This window comes from Capra hircus, chromosome 4 (assembly GCF_001704415.2).
Source record: "Capra hircus breed San Clemente chromosome 4, ASM170441v1, whole genome shotgun sequence".
Taxonomy (NCBI): domain Eukaryota; kingdom Metazoa; phylum Chordata; class Mammalia; order Artiodactyla; family Bovidae; genus Capra; species Capra hircus.
Genome location: NC_030811.1, coordinates 42,774,335 through 42,799,620, shown reverse-complemented (window position 1 = coordinate 42,799,620; position 25,286 = coordinate 42,774,335). Strand labels below are relative to the sequence as shown.

At 41.1% G+C, this 25,286-nt stretch overlaps 1 protein-coding gene across 6 annotated transcripts in view; it reads left to right on the top strand.

The window, feature by feature from the left end:
• Positions 1–25,286, top strand: part of LOC102187025 (cytochrome c oxidase assembly factor 1 homolog) — a 98,477-nt gene that overhangs the window by 25,206 nt on the left and 47,985 nt on the right. For 4 of the 6 annotated variants that reach the window (XM_018047005.1, XM_005679338.3, XM_018047006.1 and 1 more), the window contains exon 2: positions 21,156–21,208. The exons of the other annotated variants lie outside the window; for them this stretch is intronic. The gene's annotated coding sequence lies outside the window, so the exon portion shown is untranslated. The remainder of the gene's footprint in view (positions 1–21,155; positions 21,209–25,286) is intronic. 6 annotated transcript variants of the gene reach the window in all.

Genomic DNA, 25,286 nt, shown 5'->3' with positions numbered 1-25,286 from the left:
TTTTCCAGGCAAGAATACTGGAGTGGGTTACCATTTCCCGTTGTTTTGCTTCCTGGAAAATTCACCAAGTGATAGAGTGTGACTTCTGCATTTGATCCTAGTGTGTCAGAGTGCAGGATTCACCTTTAAGGGTGTGTTCTTTTATGAGTGTCTCAATTAATGTCTTTACCTCCCACTCCTGTAATTTGATGAAGGCAGTCAAGATATAATTGTAGCTTTCCTAACCCACCCTGCTGTGAGTTTTCTCAAACTCTAGATGGTAAAGCCAAGCCCTGGGAATTTGAAACTTTCTGGTGGAGAGTTGCAAAAATGTTTATGCTAATATAAGCTGGTGGTAAGGGCTTGTGACTTTCAAATGTTCAGATGCTTTTCAGAATGGATATATTAGCCCTTATATGGATGGAACATTTGTGTGCTAGGTGTGCCCTCCAAGCAATATCTACTTGTGAAGATTATTTAATCAGTAATCACTGATAATGGGCTTTTAAAAGCACATTCTAGTTTAGATTAGTGTCCTTGGAAACTAAGTACCAAACCAAGTACAAATCACAAGTATGGTAAGCTATTGATGATTCACTTCACATAGCCACTGACACAACTTATAGAAATAATTAGAATAATGGAGTTGTTCTTGTGCTAGTTGACTCACCATTTTTGACTCATGGCTGCCTAGTGAATCAACTCTGTGTCTTCACTTTGGTTAATAAAGCGCGTTTTGCATTGTCTTTTGTCTTGTGATTCTCAAAGTTTCTGTATAAATGTTAGTGGGTGGCAGGTGTTTATTATCTTTCCCGGATATTATATCAAGGAAACCATAGCACTGAGAGGTTCGTCATTTATACCAGCCAGCTGGATTTATAACTCTGTATCTGCATATTGTGTATCAGTTTTCGTGTTTGAGAATTTTGAAAACAACAACTTGCTTATAAGAGCAAGTTGGTGGTGTTAATGTCAGTGAAATTAACCTGTCTGATTTATCTAAGGGTTAAACATTTGTTTTTCATATTATATGTGATCCCACAAATTTTGTTTTTATCTTGCAAACATTAATTTTCCTAAAGATTATGTTTTAATGTTCCTGGATTTTTATCCTGTATTATTCTAAGTGTTAGTCACTCACTTGTGCCTGACTCTTTGCGACCTCATGGACTATAGCCCACCAGGCTCCTCTGTTCTTGGAATTCTCTGGGCAAGAATACTGGCATGGGTAGCTGTTCTCGTCTCCAGGAGATCTGCCCACCCAGGGATGAAACCTGGGTCTCCTGCATTGCAGGTGGATTCTGTATGATCTGAGCCACCAGGGAAGCCTCAATAAGCAATCATAAAGAGAATTTTTCTTCTGAGTTCAAGTTAGGTAGGTACTTTCTAGTTTTGGTAAAAGGTCTGAGAAAACAGAAGAGATCTCCCTGGTCCAACTGTAATTCAGAAGGCTAAGGCCCTAAGCGTAAGAGCAGTTATCTACCTTTACATCAAATGTTTGCACCAACTGGTGATTTTAGAAGCTCACAGGAGTCCTGGTGCCTGTTGCTGTATCTGTTTCAAATTGTCTTTCCACTTCACAGCTCTCCCTAGGGGTATATTTATGTGGCAGTGTTTACAGATGATTAATATTTAAATAGAAATATGCCACTCAAAGTTCTTTGTAAGAAAAGGAAGCTGAGGTGGAGTACTTGGGTGTGCTGGCAGCCAGCTCTCTTCTCATGGAATTTCAGAATTTTCAAAAAGTCCTGGCAGCCTTAACATTCATTTTCAGTTAGAAGAAGCTGGCTGTTGGTATTTACAAAGTTGGGAAAATGTGAAATTTTAATCATATAAGCTTTCTTAGAATGTAATATGTTCCATTAAAATTATGAATTAAGGTTACAGAAGAATTTAGAGAATGACATAACTAATATATATATGGCTATCATTTACTTCTGTCAAATTCTGCCATTTTCCCATATGGAATAGGCTTTTATTTTTTAAGAAACAAAATGGATACAGTTGAAGTACCCTGTATATTCCTCCCTGAATCTATTTTTCTCTCTTCTTCCCTTCCTCCTCAGAGGTAACCGCAGTCCTGATGTATATTATTATGTACAAATACAGTGACGTGGACTTCCCAGGTGGCACGGTGATAAAGAATCCACCTGCCACTGCAGGAGATGTGGGTTGGATCCCTGGGTTAGGAAGATCCCCTGAAGTAGGAAATGACAACCCACTTCACTGTTCTTGCTTGGGAAATTCCATGAACAGAGGAGCCAGGTGGGTTACAGTCCATGGGGTCGCAGAGTCAGACGCAACTGAGCACGCACACACGCGCTCACTCCTAGTCACGCACAAGATAGCTTCGTTTTCCATGTTTTCAATTACTGAAACCCAAAGAAAGAAATGAAGCAAGGAGAAGAAAGGAGGAGGACCAAGCCATCCTGGTGGAACATGTAAAAAGAGTCAAAGAAATTGAAGTCATTGAAAGTGATTCTTTTCTTCAGCAAACATTCAGATCAAGTAAAGAAGTAAAAAAGTCAGTGGAACCTAGTGAAGAAAAGCATTCTGCTGCAGCCTCAGGACCAGCGTCAGTGGTGGCTGATCCACTGAGTAATGAGAAATAAATGGACCCAGCAGCATCCCTACGCTATCAAGTACCAGGACAGTTCTCTGGCTCATCCAAATTTATTTACTGAGAAAGCTGATGCTGAGGAAAAGTTCAAGAGATTAATTGCTCTCTGACAAGAAAGGCAAATGGGTAGTCCTGTGGCCTAAAGTAATATATGTATGGTTGAATTAACAGTAACATTGGAAATTTAGGTTTTTAAATACTAGTATTAACTTTTTACTCTTGAAAATAATTTAGCTAATTATATAAACAAGGTAATATCGTTTCATTCTTTTTTCATGTAAGCTCTAGTATTTGTTGATTTGAACTTAATCAAACATTGTAAATATTAAAACTAAAGTTTAAGAATGCTTGAAAATGTCGTTCTGTTAAAAAAGCTAATCCTGAAAATATTAGTATTAAAGGTACACACACAACCCCCCCCCAAAAAAAAAAACAGCTTCATACTATGAAACATATCATTCTGCATGTTGTTTCATATTTGCTCAGCATTGTGTTTTAGCATGTTGGTATTTGTAGGTTGGTCGTTCATTTTAGTTGTGAGATTGTACTCCATTATATGTATTTATTATAATTTATACATTTCTGTTGGTGGGCATTTAGGTTTCTGGTTTGCATTTACAAACAGCTGAGTAAATGGAACTGAGTATTGTTGCAGGGGTCTCCTTGTGTACTTCTGAGAGAGTTGCTCTGGGCCCTAGAGTCTAAGAGATACATATGTAGAAGTGGAGTTGTTGGGTTGAAGAGTATATGCATATTTAGATTTACTAGATACTGCCAAATTGTTCTCTAAGGTACTTGTATTAATTTATACTCCTGCCACTGGTATATAATAGTTTCTGTTCCATATTCAGACCATTCTTGGTTTTATCAGACTTAAATTCTTGGCATATGATTGGTATGTAATGGTTTTTCATACTGTTCTAATTTTCACTTTACTAGTTATTAATGAGCCTAAACACCATTCATTCACCCAGCGGATGAACTGAGTACTGGCTAAGTTCTGTGTGCTTATGTTCTAGTGAAGGGAGGTATAAATGGTAGATGAGAAAATGCATAGTATCTTAGATGGTGCTATGCTGTGTAGAGAAAGAAGAGAGCAAGTACCTTGTGGATGACCAGAGGAACATTCCAGGCAGAGGGGATAACCAATGAGAAGACCCTCGGGTGTGACCTGTTCACAGACCCACAGGGAAGCCAGGGTAGCTGGAGTAGAGTGAGTAAGAGGGTAGCAGGACGTGAGGCAAGAGAATGAATAGTGAGCCTCACAGACAGTTACAGAGACTTCGTCTTTTACCGTGAGTGCGATTGCCATCTGAAATGTGAGCGTTCTGAACAGAGGATGACATTGTCTCATTTAGACTTTAAAAGGATCATAGAGTGTTGTGTAGAGAGGAGATTGTAAGAGAGGCTAAAGGAGGAAGCAGGGAGACTAATTAGGACGTCATTGTTATAATTCAAGCTAGATAATGGTGAATTGATGAAGGTGAGGAAAAGTGTTCACAGTCTGGATGTATTATTTATACAGACTTATCAGCCATGAAATTAAAAGACGCTTACTCCTTGGAAGAAAAGTTATGACCAACCTAGATAGTATATTCAAAAGCAGAGACGTTACTTTGCCGACTAAGGTCCGTCTAGTCAAGGCTATGGTTTTTCCTGTGGTCATGTATGGATGTGAGAGTTGGACTGTGAAGAAGGCTGAGTGCCGAAGAATTGATGCTTTTGAGCTGTGGTATTGGAGAAGACTCTTGAGAGTCCCTTGAAATGCAAGGAGATCCAACCAGTCCATTCTGAAGGAGATCAGCCCTGGGATTTCTTTGGAAGGAATGATGCTAAAGCTGAAGCTCCTGTCCTTTGGCCACCTGATATGAAGAGTTGACTCATTGGAAAAGACTGTGATGCTGGGAGGGATTGGGGGCAGGAGGAGAAGGGGACGACAGAGGATGAGATGGCTGGATGGCATCACTGACTCGATGGACGTGAGTCTGGGTGAACTCCGGGAGTTGGTGATGGACAGGGAGGCCTGGCGTGCTGCGATTCATGGGGTCGCAAAGAGTTGGACACGACTGAGCGACTGAACTGAACTGAACTGACAGGTATTTGGAGAAGGCAGTGGCAGCCCACTCCAGTACTCTTGCTTGATTATTTATAATATTTATAAGCAGAGTCAGTGAGGTATGCTGATATATTAGATGTGGGCTGTGAGAGAAAATGGAGAAGGAAATGGCAGCCCACTCCAGTGTTCTTGCCTGGAGAATCCCAGGGACAGGGGAGCCTGGTGGGCTGCCGTTCTGGGGTCGCACAGAGTCGGACACGACTGAGGCGACTTAGCAGTAGCAGCAGTAGTGAGAGAAAAGGTATCAGTGCAGAGCTTTTGGCTGTGAAAACTGGAAGGCTAGAGTTGCCATTCATTGAAAAGGATCAGTGGGAGAAGTAGGTTTGGGGAGGAGGGAGAATTCAGAAGTTTGATTTTTGAACTGGCAAATTCTAGATGCTTTCCTCAGCATTTTGGTTAAGATGTTGATGAGGCACATAGATACATGAGTCTGCAAGAGAGTCTAATAGATAAAAGCAAGGATGTCAGCACTGAGGAGAGGATTAAGCCATGAGATTGGAGGGATGAATGTGGAGATATCCAGGAAGAGCCCTGGGCCAGATTGGTGTTCAGAGGTCAGAAAGACGAAGCTTACAGACAAGAGAGACTGAAAGTGAGCGCCCAGTTAGGAGGAAGAGAACCAGAGCAGGGTTGTTTTCAAAGCCTAGTGTGAAGCATTTTAAAAAAGGACTGGTTGGTGATATCAGTTATGCTCCAATAGATCAAGTAAGGTGAGTGCTGAGACCTGACCTTTGGTCTTAGCAACGTGAAGTCAGTAAAGACTTTCACAGGAGGTTTTTCTGTGGAGTAGTGAGGTGATCAAGACTAAGTTGGTAACCCCTAAGAGAATGGGAAGACAGGATTTGGAGATAGCAAAAATAGACATCTCCTTTGAAGAATTTCTCTCCAAGAGCAGAGTAGAGAAATGGGACTATTGCTGGAAGAAGATATGGGATTAAGAAAGTTTTTTCAAAGATAAGAGATACTTCAGCATGTTTCATGCTGATATGAACGATATATAAAATGGGGTAAACTGATCATGCATAAGAGAGAAGGGAGAATTGCTGGAATGAGTTGAGTAGATGAAAGGAAAGGGATCTAGCATACCGTGGAGGGACTGGTTTTATTAATAGTGGGAGCATGGACCATTCATCCCAGTGGCAAAGGGAAGGTAAGAGTACTTTGGCACAAATATGGGTAAACTAATAAATTTGATTGCTTTTTATTTTTTCATTGAATGTGATGTAGGACTGAAATGAAGGAGTGTGAGAAGAGAGGAAAAGGTGTGACCTAGTTATTCAACTGACTCATTGGAAAAGACCCTGATGCTGTGAAAGATTTAAGGCAAAAGAAGAGGATTGCAGAGGAAGAAATGGTTGGATAGCATCACCAATTCAATGGACATGAACTTGGGCAATCTCTGTGAGATAGTGAGGGACAGGGAGGCCTGGTGTACTGCAGTCCATGGGGTTGCAAAGAGTTCAACATGACTTAGTGACTGAACATCAGTAGCAGTCATTCAGGAGAATAGAGAAGTGGTCTGTGATTATAAGGCCACACCTTGGCCCACTTGTCTCTCATCATAGGTATATAGTGAGGTCAGTCAGCAGAGTTGAAAAACTCACCTGTGTGGATAGTGTGGTGGTAGGATTTGTCTAGGTTTGGGGTTTGCCTGGTGGTGATGATAGGGGAGGAGGGGACAAGGTAGTCGAGGGTGTGTTCAAAAGAGCGGGGTATAGTGATGGGCCACGGACTCTAGGTTGGTGAAGAACAGTGAAAAGGTGGTAGGATCAATGGATTGTAGAATTGGAGTTTTAAAAAAGATTTTCGAGGAGGTGAATTGAAAAAATAAGGGGTGGCTGAAGAGTAGGATGCTAGAAATTGAGATGATGGAGGGGGTCAAATTATTGGTAATGACAGGTTCTCGGGTATGACTATGGGAATGAGTCGCTACGGTCAAGTGAGGACCAGATTCTGAGCGGAGAGGAGACCGTCAGGGATCATCTGTGCAGATATTTAAATCATCACGCATTTTATTTCTAGGAATTTATCCGTTTCTTCTAGGTTGTCAGATTTCTTGGCATATACATTGTTCATAGTAGTCTCTTATGATCCTTTGTATTTCTGTGGTATCGATCATATTTCTTCTTTCGTTTTGGACTTTGAGTCCTTTTTTTTCTTGATAAGTCTAGCTAAAGGTTTGTCCATTTTGTTTATCTTTTCAGAGAACCAGCTCTTAGTTCATTGATCTTTTCCTAGTCTTTTTAGTCTTTATTTCATTTATTTTGTTTTACTGTGATCTCTATTTCTTCCCTTCTATAAAGTATGGGTTTCATTTGTTCTTTTCTTTTTAGTTCCTTGAGGTGTAAATAAGCTTGTTTATTTGAGATTTATCGTGTTTCTTCATGTAGGCATTTATCCTTATGATGAATTTCCCTGTTAGAATTGCTTTTGCTGTATCCCATAAGTTTTGGTATGTTATTTCTCCATTTTCTTTTGTCTCGAGGTATTTGTTGATTTCTTTTATCATGCAGTTTGATAACAACAGTTTTGGAGAGAGTATCACAGCCACGAGCTAAAATTGTTCAGAAGTGAGGTTGGGGGTGTCATGCTGATGACCACAACAGAATTAGGAATGGTGTGGTTTGATAATGTGAGGTTGAAAGCTGGAAGCTTTTAGAGACCAGTGAGATAGGAGTTTGGAAGTGGCAATGAGAAATAAGGGCACCGACCCTGTCTCCAGCTTAATGGGAAGAGGATTATGAGCATTAAGGCAGCTGGACTGCAGAGGGCTGCAGGGAGAGCCAGGTTTCAGTTGGCAGTGACTTTCAACCCTGGCTGCACACCTAAATCACCAGGGAGGGCTTGTCAACATACCATTTCCTGGGTCCCAGCCCCCGGAGATTCTGACTCAAATAGTCTGAGGTGGAGCTCAGGCTTGGGTAATTTTTTGAAACTCCCAGGTGATTGTATGTGCAGCCAGGGTTGTGTCCCAAGCAGGAACGTCTGAGAAGAGGTTGAGTAATTGAGGATGATAGAGGTGTGTCTGAGGGCAGTAGGGAAAAGGTTCTGAAGTTCAAGGGGATGGGATATCTTTTCAAAGTTTATTGCCCTTTTGAGTTTTTGTGAATTACCTGTTTCATAGCCATTACTCTAGTTTTCTATTGGTGAACGTTTGATTTTGGTTTGAGCTTGTTTATTGAAGTACTTCATTAATACTGAAAATGATATGCACCTCTACACATTGTGTAATGAGCACCCAAATCAGGAAGTAGAATGTTACTAGCACCCAGAAGCCACATTTGAGCCCCGCCCTTTCTAGTCACTATCCCATTTCCTGGGTTCGATTTTTAAAAGGATCTTATGTTGCTTACCTTGAACAACAAAATTTCATATTAAAGTGTACTGGGGGAGGTAATATGAGAAGCCAAAAATGATCCTAGCCATGGTGCATGATACACAGAAAATGGCTTGAAAACCCACAATAACAATTTTTCATCTGAAAACTGGCCTCTTGGCAGGGCACTGTAGTTGGATATGCACGAGAGATGATGATCTTTTCCGCCTTCTCGCTCATCAGCTCTACTCCTGTCTGACTGGAAACAAGCTGTTTTGGCAAGCGAAAATGTGCTCTAGGTGACAAGGGGCCTCACCCAGTTAGCCAGGATGGTTTGGGTCTCCCACACCTGCCTGACTGTGGTTCGGAGTCTAGGGGTAGGGCTTGTGAAACAGCTGGAAGCCAGGCTTGAGTCAGGGAAGAGCTCTGAGGAATGGCCACTATGGTTTTTCTTAACTGTAAAATATGTCTCATAAGTGTACATTGCCAGATTCTGCTTTTTGATAGCTGTTAATTTCCAGTATTTTGACCACTGCTATTAAAAAAAATGTAAAAGCTGGAGTTTTGGCCTATGAATTTCTTGACAAAAAGCAGGGAAGCAAATGCTCATAGAGCATTATGATGAAGGCTTTTTATTATACTATCAGGAGCAGGAAGTACCAGTTTCTTTTATTTTAGCTATAGCTATAGCATCTGTTGAAAAATAAAGGTAATCAAAAATAGCATAAATATTAAAGATTATTAGGAAAAAATGGTAAGGACGAAATACTGCTTGCTTGCTTTCAGATAGTCACGTTGTACCACATTCTCTAAAATTCTTTGAAGTTTAGATGAGTATAATATCAGAGTTTGTTATAATTAATGTACCAATAACTTACTGATATTACATTTCTTGAGGGAAATATTTTCATTCTCTTGTCAGTTGCTCAGTGATGTATCAGAATGAATAAAGATAGGTTAGGATGTTGAATGGCCATATAAGGAGTTGTTCCTCCTTTAGGTTGCATTGTCCTGATGTTCAGTTGCTAAGTCACATCTGACTCTTTGTGACCCTGTGGGCTGCAGCACGCCAAGCTTCCCTGTCCTTCATCATCTCCTGGAGTTTGCTCAAACTCATGTCCATTGAGTCAGGGATGCCATCCAACCATCTCTGTTGCCCCTTTCTCCTCCTGCTGTCAATCTTTCCCAGCATCAGGGTTTTTCAGATGAGTCATTTCTTTGCATCAGGTGGCCAAAGTATTGGAGTTTCAGCTTCAGCATCAGTCCTTTCAATGAATATTCAGGACTGATGTCCTTTAGGATGTACTGGTTGGATCTCCTTGCAGTCTAAGGGACTCTCAAGAGTCTTCCTCAGCACCACAATTCAAAAGCATCAATTCTTCAGCACTCAGCCTTCTTTATATTCCAACTCTCATATCCATACATGACTACTGGAAAAACCATAGCTTTGACTATATGGACCTTTGTCAACAAAGTGATGTGTCTGCTTTTTAATACGCTGTTTAGTTTTGTCTTAGCTTTTCTTCCGAGGAGCAAGCATCTTTTAATTTCATGGCTGCGGTCACTGTCTGCAGTGATTTTTGGAGCCCAAGAAAATAAAATCTGCTACTGTTTCCACTTTTCCCCCATCTGTTTGCCATGAAGTGTTGAGACTGGATGCCATGATCTTAGTGTTTTGAATGATGCGTTTAAAGGCAGCTTTTTTAGTCTTCTCTTCACCTTCATCAAGAGGGTCTTTAGTTCCTCTTCCTAGGGAAGCATTGTCCTAGGTGAACCTTTGACCTTTAAAAAGGGTAATGAGTAGAAAGATCAGTGGTTGCCATGGGTTGGTAGCAAGGGAGGGATGAAGGGGCAAAGTCAAGAGGACTTTTAGGGCAGTGATGCTGTTCTATATGATACTATAATTGTGGCAACATGTGGTTATACATTTGTCAAAACCCATAGAATGTTAACTCCAAGAGTGAACCCTAATGTAAACTATGGACTTTAGATGCTGTGTCACTGAAGGCTTATTGATTGTAATAAATGTGACACTCTGGCTCAGGATTTGATAGTAGGAGAGGCTATGTGTATGGGACTGGGGATAGATGGGAGCTCTCTTCTGCTCAGTTTTCCTGTGAACCTAAAACTGTTCTAAAAACCAAGTTTGCTACTAAACTAAAAGGTAATTTATAGGCTTTTTTTGATAGCAAGTTGTAATATTTAACGATGCTTTCTAATGTGAAGTTATTCCCTTATCTATCATAAGGCTTTCATTTGACAGTATGTACCTGCTTCTTAATTTTGTCATCAGTAAATGTGAAAAATAACTAGCTGTTATCCTCTCAAATACTAGAATCTTTTTATTTTACAAGTGAGCAACCTGGGCCTTTAGAGATACGGAGACTAGGGCTTAGGCTTCCACATGTTTACTTCATTATCCCCAGAACCACAGCTTTCCTTCCATGAATGTGAATATTCTTCCTGATTTCAGCTGTGATGCCCTTAAAATGTTGGTTGCATATACATTTTTTTAAAACATAGTTGTCATTTAGAATAGGCAATCATTTACAAAACCTGTAGCTCTCTTCTTTCTGTGTAAATTACCCAGATATTTATTTCTGAATTCCCAAAGCCCACCTTTCTAATATTTATGTAAAAGTTAATTGAGACCAAAAAGTGTGTATCTGGATTATTATCTTAGAGGAGATACTCCTTAACTTTTAGGTTGGCTATAATTCTTGATACTTTCCTGTGTTCCTCTGGTACATTTGTGTAGGATGTTAATGATTATAATCAGTTCTTTCTGGTAAGAAGCCTAGGTACTGTTTCTGGAGATTGAGTTATATTGGATAGCTGAGAATTGCTACAGTCAATAAATATTCAAATACCATGAGCAATATTCTTGTGTATTAAGGATTAATTACATAGTATATTTCATACTTTATCTTTTTAAAATTAGTATTCTGAAGTCATGGACATTTAATTCATGTTTTTTCATTTAAGTGTTTGTTGTTCTTGGTATTTATTAATCTATTGGTTACCAGTTTCATAACTCATGATTTGTCCTGAATGACACTTTCTACTTCCTAGGAACTGGTTCCTACATGGTTCCCAATCCTTCTTCCCCAAAACTAAAGATTGGTAAACCTTCTAAAATTTTCTTTCTTTTCCTAATTGTATAATATTATCATTTTATGTATTTTAATTATTGTCGTTGTTCAGTTGCTCAGTCAGGTTCGACTCTTTGCAGCCCCCTGGACTGCAGCGTGCCAGGCTTTGCTGTCCTTCATCATCTCCTGGAGTTTGCTCAAACTCATGTCCATTGAGTCAGTGATGCCATCCAACCATCTCATCCTCTTGTCATCTCCTTCTCCTGCCTTCAGTCTTTCTTAACATCAAGGTCTTTTCTAATGAGTCAGCTCTTCCCATCAGGTGGCCAAGTATTGGAGCCTCAGCTTCAGCATCCATCCTTCCAATGAATATTCAGGGTTTATTTCCTTTAAGGATTGACTGATTTGATCTCCTTGCTCTCCAAGGGACTCTCAAGAGTCTTCTCCAGCACCACAGTTTGAAAGTATCCATTCTTCAGCGCTCAGCCTTTATGGTCTATCTCTCACATCTCTACATGACTACTGGGAAAACCATAGCTTTGACTAGATGGACCTTTGTCGACAAAGTGATTAGGATCATTAGAATATGTCATCTGTTGATTTTTAAAATTTACATGGATTAGTCAAAAGTTTAATAAAAGTTTAGAGAGTCAGATTTTCCCACATACTTAGTGTTATCAAGATGTTATTTATTTGTCCTCAAAATAAAAAAGTCTACTTTTCTACTCTCCATTTCCATGGGAAGATGAAATACTAAGCCCTGCCTTTAAATTTAAAGAGAGCAAACTTTTGGTCTTTTTTCTTTTCTTCCCTATTACATGGCATTGTAGCACTTTGAAGAGAGTTTAGAGGATTATTTATTTAGATCAACTTTTTCATTTTATGGATGAGGAAAGTAGGACGCTGAAGTTAAGTGACTTGCCCAAGTAAGATCTTACAGCCAGTGCCATGTCTTTGGCTTGAACCCTGATCCTTCTCCCACCTCCACCCGCTGTTTTTCGTGTCTTTGTGCTTCTTAGTGGCACCAAGCTTCCCAGCTACTCTATTCTGGTCCAGTCCAGCCTGCTGTGCTATTAATGCTTTCTTGGCCACCTTGTCCACACCTTCCTGGAGATCTACAATAGCGTAGACTTGCTTAATTCGTGGAAATCAGTGGAGGAATCCCTATGGAGAGCTGCTAGCAGCACTGTGGTAGGCAGAATACTGTCGTCACTGTCCCCTCCGTTACCCACCCTCCCCCAGTGTGTTCACATTCAAACCTTGGAACTGTTGATTATATTACATTATGTGGTAAAGCGAAGTGAAAGTGTTAGTCGCTCAGTCGTGTCCTACTCTTTGTGACCCCATGGACTGTAGCCCACCAGCCTCCTCCATCCATGGAATTTCCCAGGCAAGAATACTGGAGTGGGTTGCCATTTTCTTCTCCAGGGGATCTTCCCAACCCAGGGATCAAACCCCAGTCTCCTGCATTGCAGGCAGACTCTTTACCATCTGAGTTACATGGTAAGGGGAGTTAAAATTACTGTTCAGCTGACCTCAAAACATGGAGATTATCCTGGATTAATTTGGTGATTCCAGTGTAATCACAGGTCCCTAAAAGTGGAAGAGGGGAATCAAAAGAAAGGACCAAAGAAAGAGCCACGTGAAGAGGACCAGGCCCCCTTTGAAGATGGAGGAAGGGAACATGAGTCAAGGAAGGTGGATGACATCTACAAGATGGAAAGTCAAAGAAACAAATTCTTCTGTAAAGCCCCCAGAAAATGTACATCCTGCTGACACCCTGATTGTAGCCTGGTGAGGTCTGTGTTAGACTTTTAATGAGCAGAACGTAAGATAATAAATCTGTGTTTTATTTTTTTAAATGTTTATGTGTTTGATTTTTTGGCTGCACTGGGTCTTTGTTGCTACACATAGGCACTCTCTAGTTACGGGGAGCTGGGGCTACTCTTGGTGGTGGTGCACGGGCTTCTTGTTGCTGTGGCTTCTCTAGTTGGCAAGCACAGGCTCTGCACTCCTGGGCTGGGGTGCATGGTTCTGGCTGCCCTGAGGCATATGAGATCTTCCCAGAGCAGGGATTGGATCCATGTTCTCTGTATTGGCAGGCAAATTTTTAACCACTGGACCACCAGTGAAGTCCAAATCTGTGTTGTTTAAAGCTGCTGAGTTTGTGGTAATTTGTTACAATAGCCATAGAAAACTCATACAAGCATTTGTACTGCTCCTCAGAAAAAGTCATCCACTTGGTTTTCCCACTTTCTTCATGACCTGATTATTTCATTGGCTGCCTTGATTTCCCTTATGAATCCTGGCTCCATGTTTCTTATCTGCTGCTGCTGCTAAGTCGCTTCAGTCGTGTCCGACTCTGTGCAACCCCATAGACAGCAGCCCACCAGGCTCCCCCATCCCTGGGATTCTCCAGGCAAGAACACTGGAGTGGGTTGCCATTTCCTTCTCCAATGCATGAAAGAGAAAAGTGAAAGTGAAGTCGCTCAGTCGTGTCCGACTCGTAGCAACCCCATGGACTGCGGCCCACCAGGCTCTTCCGTTCATGGGACTTTCCAGGCAAGAGTGCTGGCCTAGATCCTTGGATAAAACAACCCACTATAAGACTGTCTACTCCCACTCAGCTCTGGCTGTCCTTCAGACACACCTTCCCAATATTTGTTCATTGGCTTTACAAACGACAATCTGTATTAAGAGGCTACATAAAATTTTGAAAGTGTTCTGCTATTGTTTGCTACTTTCCAGGAATTCAAAGTCAGATGCTGACCCAGTGTTTCTAACTGCCCTATTCTAACTCTTAAGAATTTTTTTTCTTTGTTACCTTGTAATGCTTATCGGGGAAATTATGTATATGGCTACACATGTACTTGCTTATAGCTTCCTATTTATGAAAGAGACAATGAAATCTATATTTTGCTTCTACTTGATAGAGGAGGAAAATTCTGGGTCATTGCCTGGTTACCTGTTTTATTGGGCTGACTTCCTCAGCAGGCTAAAGTGCATGTTTGATAGCGTAACTTGTCAAGATGTTGGCTAATAGATGCCAACACATTTACTGGCTCCTACAAATGATTTAATCCTTGACTTGATACAGCACAAACTTCTTTCTTATTGCCCGGTGACTGTTGTAGAATTAATTGGTGTTGGGGGCTTAATTTTGCAGGAGCCTTAGTGGGTCAGTGTGATATGAATTAGTTAGGACAACTAACTCTCCTGGCCTTTTCATATTAATCTTATTCTCCATGTGGCCGGGAGGCTTGAATTCACCCAAAATGTCTGTCTTCTCGGCACATTCCATTCTGTGTTAGGGAAAGGCAGAATGAATAATTCTGACACTTGCATTTGTTCATTGCCTGGCAGAGAAATTTGTTCAGTTCAGTTCAGTTGCTCAGTCATGTCTAACTCTTTGTGACCTCATGGACTGCAGCACGCCAGGCTTCCCTGTCCATCACCAACTCCCAGAGCTTGCTCAAGCTCATGTCCATCTAGTTGGTGATGCCATGCAACCATCTCATCCTCTGTCGTCCCCTTCTCCCCCTGCCTTCAATCTTTCTCAGTGTCAGGGTCTTTTCCAGTGAGTCAGTTCTTTTCATCAGGTGGCCGAAGTATTGGAGTTTCAGCTTCAGCATCAGTCCTTCCAATGAATATTCAAGACTGACTTCCTTTAGGATGAACTGGTTGGATCTCCTTGCAGTCCAAGGGACTCTCCAGAATCTTCTCCAACACCACAGTTCAAAAGCATCAATTCTTCGGCATTCAGCTTTCTTTATAGTCCAACTCTCACATCTCTACATGACTACTGGAAAAACCATAGCTCTGACTAGATGGACCTTTGGTGGCAAAGTAATGTCTCTGCTTTTTAATATGCTGTCCAAGTTGGTCATAACTTTTCTTCTAAGGAGCAAATGTCTTTTAATTTGATGGCTGCAGTTACCATCTGCAGTGATTTTGGAGCCCGAGGAAAGAAAGTCGCTCACTGTTTGCATTGTTTCCCCATTTATTTGCCATGAAGCGATGGGACTGGATGCCATGATCTTAGTTTTTTGAATGTTGAGTTTTAAGTCAACTTTTTCACTGTCCTGTTTCACTCTCATCAAGAGGCTGTTTAGTTCTTCGCTTTCTGCCAAAAGGGTGGTGTCATCTGCATATCTGGGGTTATTGATATTTCTCCTAGCAGTCTTGATTCCAGCTTATCCTTCATCTAGACCGGCATTTTGCATGATGTACTCTGCATAGGCAAGTCTGGGTCAGTCTTTTTTGGGGTCACTGCTCGTTTCTCTTGGGTCCTGGTGCACAGGGTTGTTTGTGCCCTCCACGAGTCTATTTCCCAGTCCTGCGTAAGTTCTGGCAGCTCTGTGGTGGGGTTAATGGCAACCCCCTCTAAGAGGGCTCATGCCGTACCCAAGTCTGCTGCACTCAGAGCCTTGCCCCTCCACAGAAGATACTGAAACACAGTTCTATCTCAGTCTCTGTGGGGTCCCTGGCTACTGGTGTGCACAAGGTTTGTTTGAGCCCTCTGAGTATCTCTGGAAGAAATGGGGTTTGATTCTAAACATGAGTTTGCCCCTCCTACCCTCTTGCTGGGGCCTCTCTGTCCTTGGACTTGGGGTTTTTCCTCACAGCTGCTCCAGTGCTGCGCAGCTGCCGCTCCAGCCAACACAAGAGAAGACTCTACACATGGACATCACCAGATGGTCAATACCAAAATCAGATTGATTATATTCTTTGCAGCCAAAGATGGTGAAGCTCTATACAGTCAGCAAAAACAAGACTGGGAGCCAACTGTGGTTCAGATCATGAACTCCTTATTGCCAAATTCAGACTTATATTGAAGAAAGTAGGGAAGAACCAATAGACCATTCAGGTATGATCTACATCAAATCCCTTATGATTATATAGTGAAAGTGACAAATAGATTCGAGGGATTAGATCTGATAGACAGAGTGCCTGAAAAACTATGGATGGAGGTTTGTGACATTGTACAGGAGACAAGGATCAAGAAAAAGAGTTGCAAAAAAGCAAAATGGCTGTCTGAGGAGGCCTTACAAATAGCTGTGAAAAGAAGAGAAGCTAAAAGCAAAGGAGAAAAGGAAGGATACACTCTTTTGAATTCAGAGTTCCAAAGAATAGCAAGGAGAGATAAGAAAACCTTCCTTAGTGATCAGTGCAAAGAAATAGAGGAAATGGATTTAATGGGAAAGAATAGAGATCTCTTCAAGAAAATTACAGATACCAAGGGAACATTTCATGCAAAGATGGGCTCAATAAAGGACAGAAATGGTATGGACCTAACAGAAGCAGAAGATATTAAGAAGAGGTGGCAAGAATACACAGAAGAACTGTACAAAAAAGATCTTCACGACCCAGATAATCACGATGGTGTGATCACTCACCAAGAGCCAGACATCCAAGAATGTGAAGTCAAGTGTGCCTTGGAAGCATCACTACGAACAAAGCTAGTGGAGGTGATGGAATTCCAGTTGAGCTATTTCAAATCCTAAAAGATGATGCTGTGAAAGTGCTGCACTCAATATGCCAGCACATTTGGAAAACTCGATAGTGGCCACAGGACTGGAAAAGGTCAGTTTTCATTCCAATCCCAAAGAAAGGTAATGCCAAAGAATGCTCAAACTATTGCACAGTTGCACTCATCTCACATGCTAGTAAAGTAATGCTCAAAATTCTCCAAGCCAGGCTTCAGCAATACGTGAACTGTGAACTTCCTGATGTTCAAGCTGGTTTTAGAAAACGCTGAGGAAACAGATCAAATTGCCAACGTCCGTGGATCATCAGAAAAGCAAGAGAGTTCCAGAAAAACATCTATGTCTACTTTATTGACTATGTCAAAGGCTTTGACTATGTGAATCACCACAAACTGGAAAATTCTGAAAGTGATGGGAATCCCAGACCACCTGACCTGCCTCTTGAGAAACCTGTATGCAGGTTAGGAAGCAACAGTTAGAACTGGGCATGGAACAGTAGACTGGTTCCAAATAGGAAAATGAGTACGTGAAAGCTGTGGCCACCCACTCCAGTACTCTTGCCTGGAAAATCCCCTGGACGGAGGAGCCTGGTAGGCTACAGTCCATGGGGTCGCGAAGAGTCAGACACGACTGAGCGACTTCACTTTCATTTTTCACTTTCATGCAATGGAGAAGGAAATGGCAATCCACTCCAGTGTTCTTGCCTGGAGAATCCCAGGGATGGGGGAGCCTGGTGGGCTGTCATTATGGGATTGTACAGAGTTGAACATGACTGAAGTGACTTAGCAGCAGCAGTAGCAAGGCTGTATATTGTCACCCTGCTTATTTAACTTATATGCAGAGTACATCATGATAAATGCTGGGCTGGATGAAGGAGAAGCTGGAATCAAGATTGCTGGGTGGAAATATCAATAACCTCAGATATGCAGATGATACCACCCTTATGGCAGAAAGCAAGGAAGAACTAAATAGCCTCTTGACAAAAGTGAAAGAGGACAGTGGGAAAGTTGGGTTAAAACTCAGCATTCAGAAAATTAAGATCAGGGCATCTGATCCCATCACTTCATGGCAAATAGATGGGGAAACAAAGGAAACAGAGACTTTCTTTTCTTGGGCTCCAAAATCACTGCAGATGGTGACTGCAGCGATGACATTAAAAGATGCTTACTCCTTGGAAGAAAAGTTATGACCAACCTAGACAGCATATTCAAAAGCAGAGACATTCCTTTGCCTCCAAAAGTCTGTCTAGTCAAAGCTATGGTTTTTCCCATAGTCTTGTATGAATGTCAGAGTTGGATTATAAAGAAAGCTGAGCCCCAAAGAATTGATGCTTTTGAACTGTGGTGTTGAGAAGACTCTTGAGAGTCCCTTGGACTGCAAGGAGATCCAACCAGTTCATCCTAAAGGAAGTCAGTCCTGAATATTCATTGGAAGGACTGATGCTGAAACTGAAACTCCAATACTTTGGCCACCTGATGAAAAGAACTGACTCACTGGAAAAGACCCCAATACTGAGAAAGATTGGAGGCAGGGGGAGAAGGGGACGACAGAGGATGAGATGGTTGCATGGCATCACCGACTAGATGGCCATGAGTTTGAGCAAGCTCTGGGAGTTGGTGATGGACAGGAAGGCCTGGAGTGCTGCACTCTATAGGGTCCAAAGAGTCAGACGCGACTGGACTGACTTACTGACTCTGCATAGAAGTTAAATAAGCAGGATGACAATATACAGCCTTGACATACTCCTTTCCCAATTTGGAACCAGTCCATTGTTCCTTATCCAGTTTTAACTGTTGCTTCTTGACCTACACACGGATTTCTCAGGAGGCAGGTAAGGTGGTCTGTTATTCCCATTTCTTGAAGAATTTTCCAGTTTGTTGTGATCCGCATAGTCAAAGGCTTCCACGTAGTCAATAAAGCAGAAGTAGATGTTTTTCTGGAACTCTCTCGCTTTTTCGATGATCCAGCAGATGTTGGGAATTTGGTCTCTGGTTTCTCTGATTTTTATAAATCCAGCTTGAACATCTGGAAGTTCACAGTTCATGTACTGTTAAAGCCTGGCTTCATAAATTTTGAACATTACTAGCATGTGAGATGAGTGAAATTGTGTAGTAGTTTGAACAGTCTTTGGCATTGCCTTTCTTTGGGATTGGCATGAAAACCGACTTTTTCCAGTCCTGTGACCACTGCTGAGTTTTCCACATTTGCTGGCATATTGAGTGCAGCACTTTCACAGCATCATCTTTTAGATTTGAAATAGCTCAACTGGAATTCCATCACCTCCACTAGCTTTGTTCATAGTGATGCTTCCTAAGGCCCACTTGACTTTGTATTCCAGGATGTCTGGCCCTAGGTGAGTGATCACACCATTGTTGTTATCTGGGTCATTAAGATCATTTTTTTTATAGTTCTTCTGTGTATTCTTGCCATCTCTTAATATCTTCTGCTTCTGTTAGGTCCATACCATTTCTGTCCTTTATTGAGCCCATCTTTGCATGAAATGTTCCCTTGGTACCTCTAGTTTTCTTGAGGAGATCTCTAGGCTTTTCCATTTTATTGTTTTCCTCTATTTCTTTGCATTGATCACTGAGGAGGGCTTTCTTATCTCTCATTTCTATTCCTTTGGAACTCTGCATTCAGATGTGTATATCTTTCCTTTTCTCATTTTTCTTTTGCTTCTCTTCTTTTCTCAGGTATTTGTAAGGCCTCCTCAGACAACCATTTGGCCTTTTTGCATTTCTTTTTCTTGGGGATGGTCTTGATCACTGCCTCCTGCACAATGTCATGAACCCTCGTCCACAGTTCTACATGCACTCTATCAGAGCTAATCCCTTGAATCTATTTGTCACTTCCACTGTATAATCGTAAGGGATTTGATTTAGGTCATATCTGATGGTCTTGTTCTTTGCCTTGAAGGGAAATTTTTTATTGATACAAAATTTCTTGACTCACTGTGAAGATTTCTGAGCCCATTCTGGGCCCTCCTTCCTTCTCCATCAAGTAATTTCCCAGGTATAAGGAAGATATTTTAAATTTTTATAGGCCTTAGAGACTTTGGTAAGTGTTATTGATCAGCTAATTCTGCAGATGGTATGTTGTTGAGCCTTGCTTTTTTTCTTTTTTCCATTATGGTGACCTCTGCCATTTAAGCATAATGTTTAGACAATTTCCATTTATTATCAACATGATTAATTTAAAATTTTGCATCTTGCTCTCTGTTTTCTATATGTCTCATCTTTATTCCTCTTTCTTCATGTTTTCCTTGTTTCTTTTGGATTAACAGTATTTTTGTGTGATTCCATTTTATCTCCGTTATTGGCTTATTAGCTGTACCTTTTGTTTTACTTTTTAGTAGTTACTCTAGAGTTTATGTATCTAACTATTTATTTATCTTTAAGTAATATACCATTTCACACAGGAATCTTACACAGTATACTCCCATTCTACATCCTCATCTTATGTTATTTTTATCACATTTTACTTCTACCTGTTATAAACCACATACTTAATTATTGAACTTTCTTTAAAGAGCCAGTTAGTTTTTTCCAGCTTTTGAGGTATAATTGACAAAACAATATTAAAGTATGCAACATGATGATTTGATATTGGTATAGATTGTGAAAGTATTTCCAGAATCAAGTTAACTATTACCTTAGTGATTTTGTGTGTGTGTGTGTGACAGCCTTTAATATCTACTCTCTTAGTAAATTTCAGTTATATAATACAGAATATAATCACCATTCTGTACTTTCATTGTGCTGTTTTTGCTGTAGTCATGCTGTACTTAGATTCTGAGAACTTTTTCATCTAATAAGTGAAAGTTTATACCCTTTAACTAACCTCTCTTCATTTCCCCAGTCTCCGGCAACCACCCTACTACTACGTTTCTGTGAGTTCAGCTTTCTTTTAAGATTCTCCAGTATTTGAGATTATGCAATGTTTCTTTTTATTTCTCTGAGTTATCTCACTTAGCATAATGTCCTGCAGTTTCATCCAGGTTGTTGCAAATGATAGGATTTCCTTGTGTGTGTGTGTTTTTTTAAATGGCTTAATATTATTCCATTGTATTTACATCTTTTTATACACAATTTTACTTGCAGGCAGAGTGTTGAACACATCCCTCATGAAAGTGTGGAGCAGGGGGTAGCCTGCCACTGGGTGGGAGAGTGTGTGTGAGTGAGGTGCACAGAGTGTTGAGGTTATTGAAGGTGAGGCCTCCTTAGCAGTTCAGGTGTGGACTTGATGCTGTCCTCAAAATGGTTAGTTGGATCCATGTTACTTTGACACGTCTCTGGCTCTGGCAGCCTCTCCCTGCCCCTCAGTTGTACATTCATCTCAGTACCCCTAGATGGAGCAGGAAAGAAGTGGGTCCTTTTCGCAGTATACTATCCAGCTGGGGAAGCTGAGTACTCACTCGCGTGCACTCAAACATTCCGTGGTGGGAGAAATTGCTGGCGAGAGATCCTAAGCTATACCACCTTGGGGGAGGGGGTAATGTGGTCCTTTTACTTCTACATCTAATCCCTGTTTTATTTTGCCCCCGTAGCGTACTGGAGCTTCTCTGCTGGACTCTGGAGTTTTACAAAAGCCTTCTTCTCGGTAGGTGATTGTCCTAGTCAGTTGGTCTTTGGAGAAATGGCAGTAGAAAACTCTTCTGCCATCTTGCTGATGTCATTTCAATTAACCTTTAAAAAGATTAAAATTGAGAGAAAAATGTCCTTAACATTTAGCCATGTGTTTTACATTGTAGGCCTCTATGGCTTTTTGTAGTTACAAATTTCCATTTGATGTTTTTCTTCTCCTGGAAGAACTTTAATATTTCTCATGAGATAAGTCAGAGAAAGACAAATACTGTGTGATATCACTTATAAGAAGAATCGGAGTAAACCAAATTCATAGAAACAGAGTAAAATCTTGGTTACCAGAGGATCATAGGTGGATGGATAGGAAAGATGTTTAAGAGGACACACTTGCTACCAAGTAGTTAAATAAGTCGTAGAGAATTAATGCTTAGTACTGAGACTATAGATAATATTGTTAAAATCATCAAACTTGCTAAGAAACAAGCTCAATTATTCCAACCACTAAAAAGAAAATAGTTATATAATGTGATAAAGGTGATTATTGCTACAAAGGCAACTGTATTACAATATAAATTGCACACCTTAAATTTACACGATGTTATATGTCAAATATATTTTTGCTGAAGTATCAGTTCAGTTAAGTCACTCCGTCGTGTCCGACTCTTTGAGACCCCATGAATCGCAGCACGCCAGGCCTCCCTGTCCATCACCATCTCCCGGAGTTCACTCAGACTCGCGTCCATCGATTCAGTGATGCCATCCAGCTATCTCATCCTCTGTTGTCCCCTTCTCCTCCTGCCCCCAATCCTTCCCAGCATCAAAGTCTTCTCCAATGAGTCAACTCTTCCCATGAGGTGGCCAAAGTACTGCAGTTTCAGCTTTAGCATCATTCCTTCCAAAGAAATCCCAGGGTTGATCTCCTTCAGAATGGACTGGTTGGATCTCCTTGCAGTCCAAGGGACTCTCAAGAGTCTTCTCTAACACCACAGCTCAAAAGCATCAATTCTTTGGCACTCAGCTTTCTTCACAGTCCAACTCTCACATCCATACATGACCACTGGAAAAACCATAGCTTTGACTAGACGGACCTTTGTTGGCAAAGTAATGTCTCTGCTTTTGAATATGCTATCTAGGTTGGTCATAACTTTCCTTCCAAGGAGTAAGCATCTTTTAATTTCATGGCTGCAGTCACCATCTGCAGTGATTTTGGAGCCCCCCAAAATAAAGTCTGACACTGTTTCCACTGTTTCCCCATCAATTTCCCATGAAGTGATGGGACCAGATGCCATGATCTTTGTTTTCTGAATGTTGAGCTTTAAGCCAACTTTTTCACCCTCCTCTTTCACTTTCATCAAGAGGCTTTTTAGTTCCTCTTCACTTTCTGCCATAAGGGTGGTGTCATCTGCATATCTGAGGTTATTGATATTTCTGCTGGCAATCTGGATTCCAGCTTGTGCTTCTTCCAGCCCAGCATTTCTCATGAGGTACTTGCATAAAAGTTCAATAAGCAGGGTGACAATATACAGCCTTGACGTACTCCTTTTCCTATTTGGAACCAGTCTGTTGTTCCATGTCCAGTTCTAACTGTTGCTTCCTGACCTGCATATAGGTTTCTCAAGAGGCAGGTCAGGTGGTCTGGTATTCCCATCTCTTGAAGAATTTTCCACAGTTTATTGTGATCCACACAGACAGAAGCTTTGGCATAGTCAATAAAGCAGAAATAGATGTTTTTCTGGAACTCTCTTGCTTTTTCCATGATCCATTGGATGTTGGCAATTTGATCTCTGGTTCCTCTGCCTTTTCTAAAACCAGCTTGAACATCAGGAAGTTCACAGTTCACGTATTGCTGAAGACTGGCTTGGAGAATTTAGAGCATTACTTTACTAGTGTGTGAGATGAGTGCAATTGTGCGGTAGTTTGAGCATTCTATAGTTGCTTTATGTCGTTAGTTTCTGCTGTACAGCAAACTGAATCAGCCACATGTATTCATATATCCTCTCTTCCTTGGATTTCCTTCCCATTTAGGTCACCACGGAGCTTTGAGTAGAGTTCCCTGTGCTATACAGTTCGTTCTTATTAGTTAAGTTCAGTCTCTGAGTCGTGTCCAATTCTTTGTGACCCCAAGAATCGCAGCATGCCAGGCCTCCCTGTCCATCACCAACTCCTGGAGTTCACCCAAACTCAAGTCCATCGAGTCAGTGATGCCATCCAGCCATCTCATCCTCTGTCGTCCCCTTCTCCTCCTGGCCCCAATCCCTCCCAGCATCAGGGTCTTTTCCAATGAGTCAACTCTTCACATGAAGTGGCCAGAGTATTGGAGTTTCAGCTTCAGCATCAGTCCTTCCAACGAACTTCCAGGACTGATGTCCTTTAGGATGGACTGGTTGGATCTCCTTGCAGCCCAAGGGACTCTCAAGAGTCTTCTCCAACACCACAGCTCAAAAGCATCAATTCTTCGGCACTCAGCTTTCTTCACAGTCCAACTTTCACACCCATACATGACCACTGGAAAAACCATAGCTTTGACTAGACGGACCTTTGTTGGCAAAGTAATGTCTCTGCTTTTGAATATGCTATCTAGGTTGGTCATAACTTTCCTTCCAAGGAGTAAACATCTTTTAATTTCATGGCTGCAGTCACCATCTGCAGTGATTTTGGAGCCCCCCAAAATAAAGTCTGACACTGTTTCCACCGTTTCCCCATCAATTTCCCATGAAGTGATGGGACCAGATGCCATGATCTTCGTTCTGAATGTTGAGCTTTAAGCCAACTTTTTCACCCTCCTCTTTCACTTTCATCAAGAGGCTTTTTAGTTCCTCTTCACTTTCTGCCATAAGGGTGGTGTCATCTGCATATCTGAGGTTATTGATATTTCTCCCGGCAATTTTGATTCCAGCTTGTGCTTCTTCCAGCCCAGCATTTCTCATGAGGTACTCGCATAAAAGTTCAATAAGCAGGGTGACAATATACAGCCTTGACGTACTCCTTTTCCTATTTGGAACCAGTCTGTTGTTCCATGTCCAGTTCTAACTGTTGCTTCCTGACCTGCATATAGGTTTCTCAAGAGGCAGGTCAGGTGGTCTGGTATTCCCATCTCTTGAAGAATTTTCCACAGTTTATTGTGATCCACACAGTCAGAAGCTTTGGCATAGTCAATAAAGCAGAAATAGATGTTTTTCTGGAATTTTCTTGGTTTTTTGATGATCCAGCGGATGTTGGCAATTTGATCTCTGGTTCCTCTGCCTTTTCTAAAACCAGCTTGAACATCTGGAAGTTCACAGTTCATATATTGCTGAAGGCTGGCTTGGAGAATTTTGAGCATTACTTTACCAGCGTGTGAGATGAGTGCAATTGTGTAGTAGTTTGAGCATTCTTTGCCATTGCCTTTCTTTGCGATTGGAATGAAAACTGACTAAAGTTATTTCATTAGTAATGTATATATCCCAATCTCCCAATCCTTACCAGCCCCCACTTCCCCTCTTGGTAGTCATACATTTGTTCTCTGTGTCTCTATTTCTGCTTTGCAAATAAGGTCATCTATGCCATTTTACTAGATTCCACAAGTATGCATTAATATACAATATTTGTTTTTCTCTTTCTGACTTTCTTCATTCTGTATGACTATTTCTAGGTCCATGCACGTCTGATGGCACCATTCGTTCGTTTTTTTATTCCACTGTATAAATGTACCACATTTTCTTTATCCATTCCGCTCTTGATGGACATTTAGGTTACTTCCATATCCTGGCTGTTGTAAACTGTGCTGCAGTGTGTACTGGGGGTCGGGGTACATCATGTATCTTTTTTAATTATATTTTTCTCCAGGAGGATGCCCAGGAGTGGAATTGCTGGGTCATATGGTAGTTCTGTGTTTAGTTTTTCGAGGAACCTCCATACTGTTGTCCATAGTGGTTGTACCAGTTTACATTCCCACCAACAGTGTAAGAGAGTTCCATTTTCTCCACACCCTCTCCAACATTTATTGTGTATGAAATTTTTGATGATGACCATTCTGAACTGTGTGAAGTGATACCTCATTTCATTTCATTTGCATTTCTCTAATAGTGATGTTGGGCTTCCATGGTAGCTCAGCT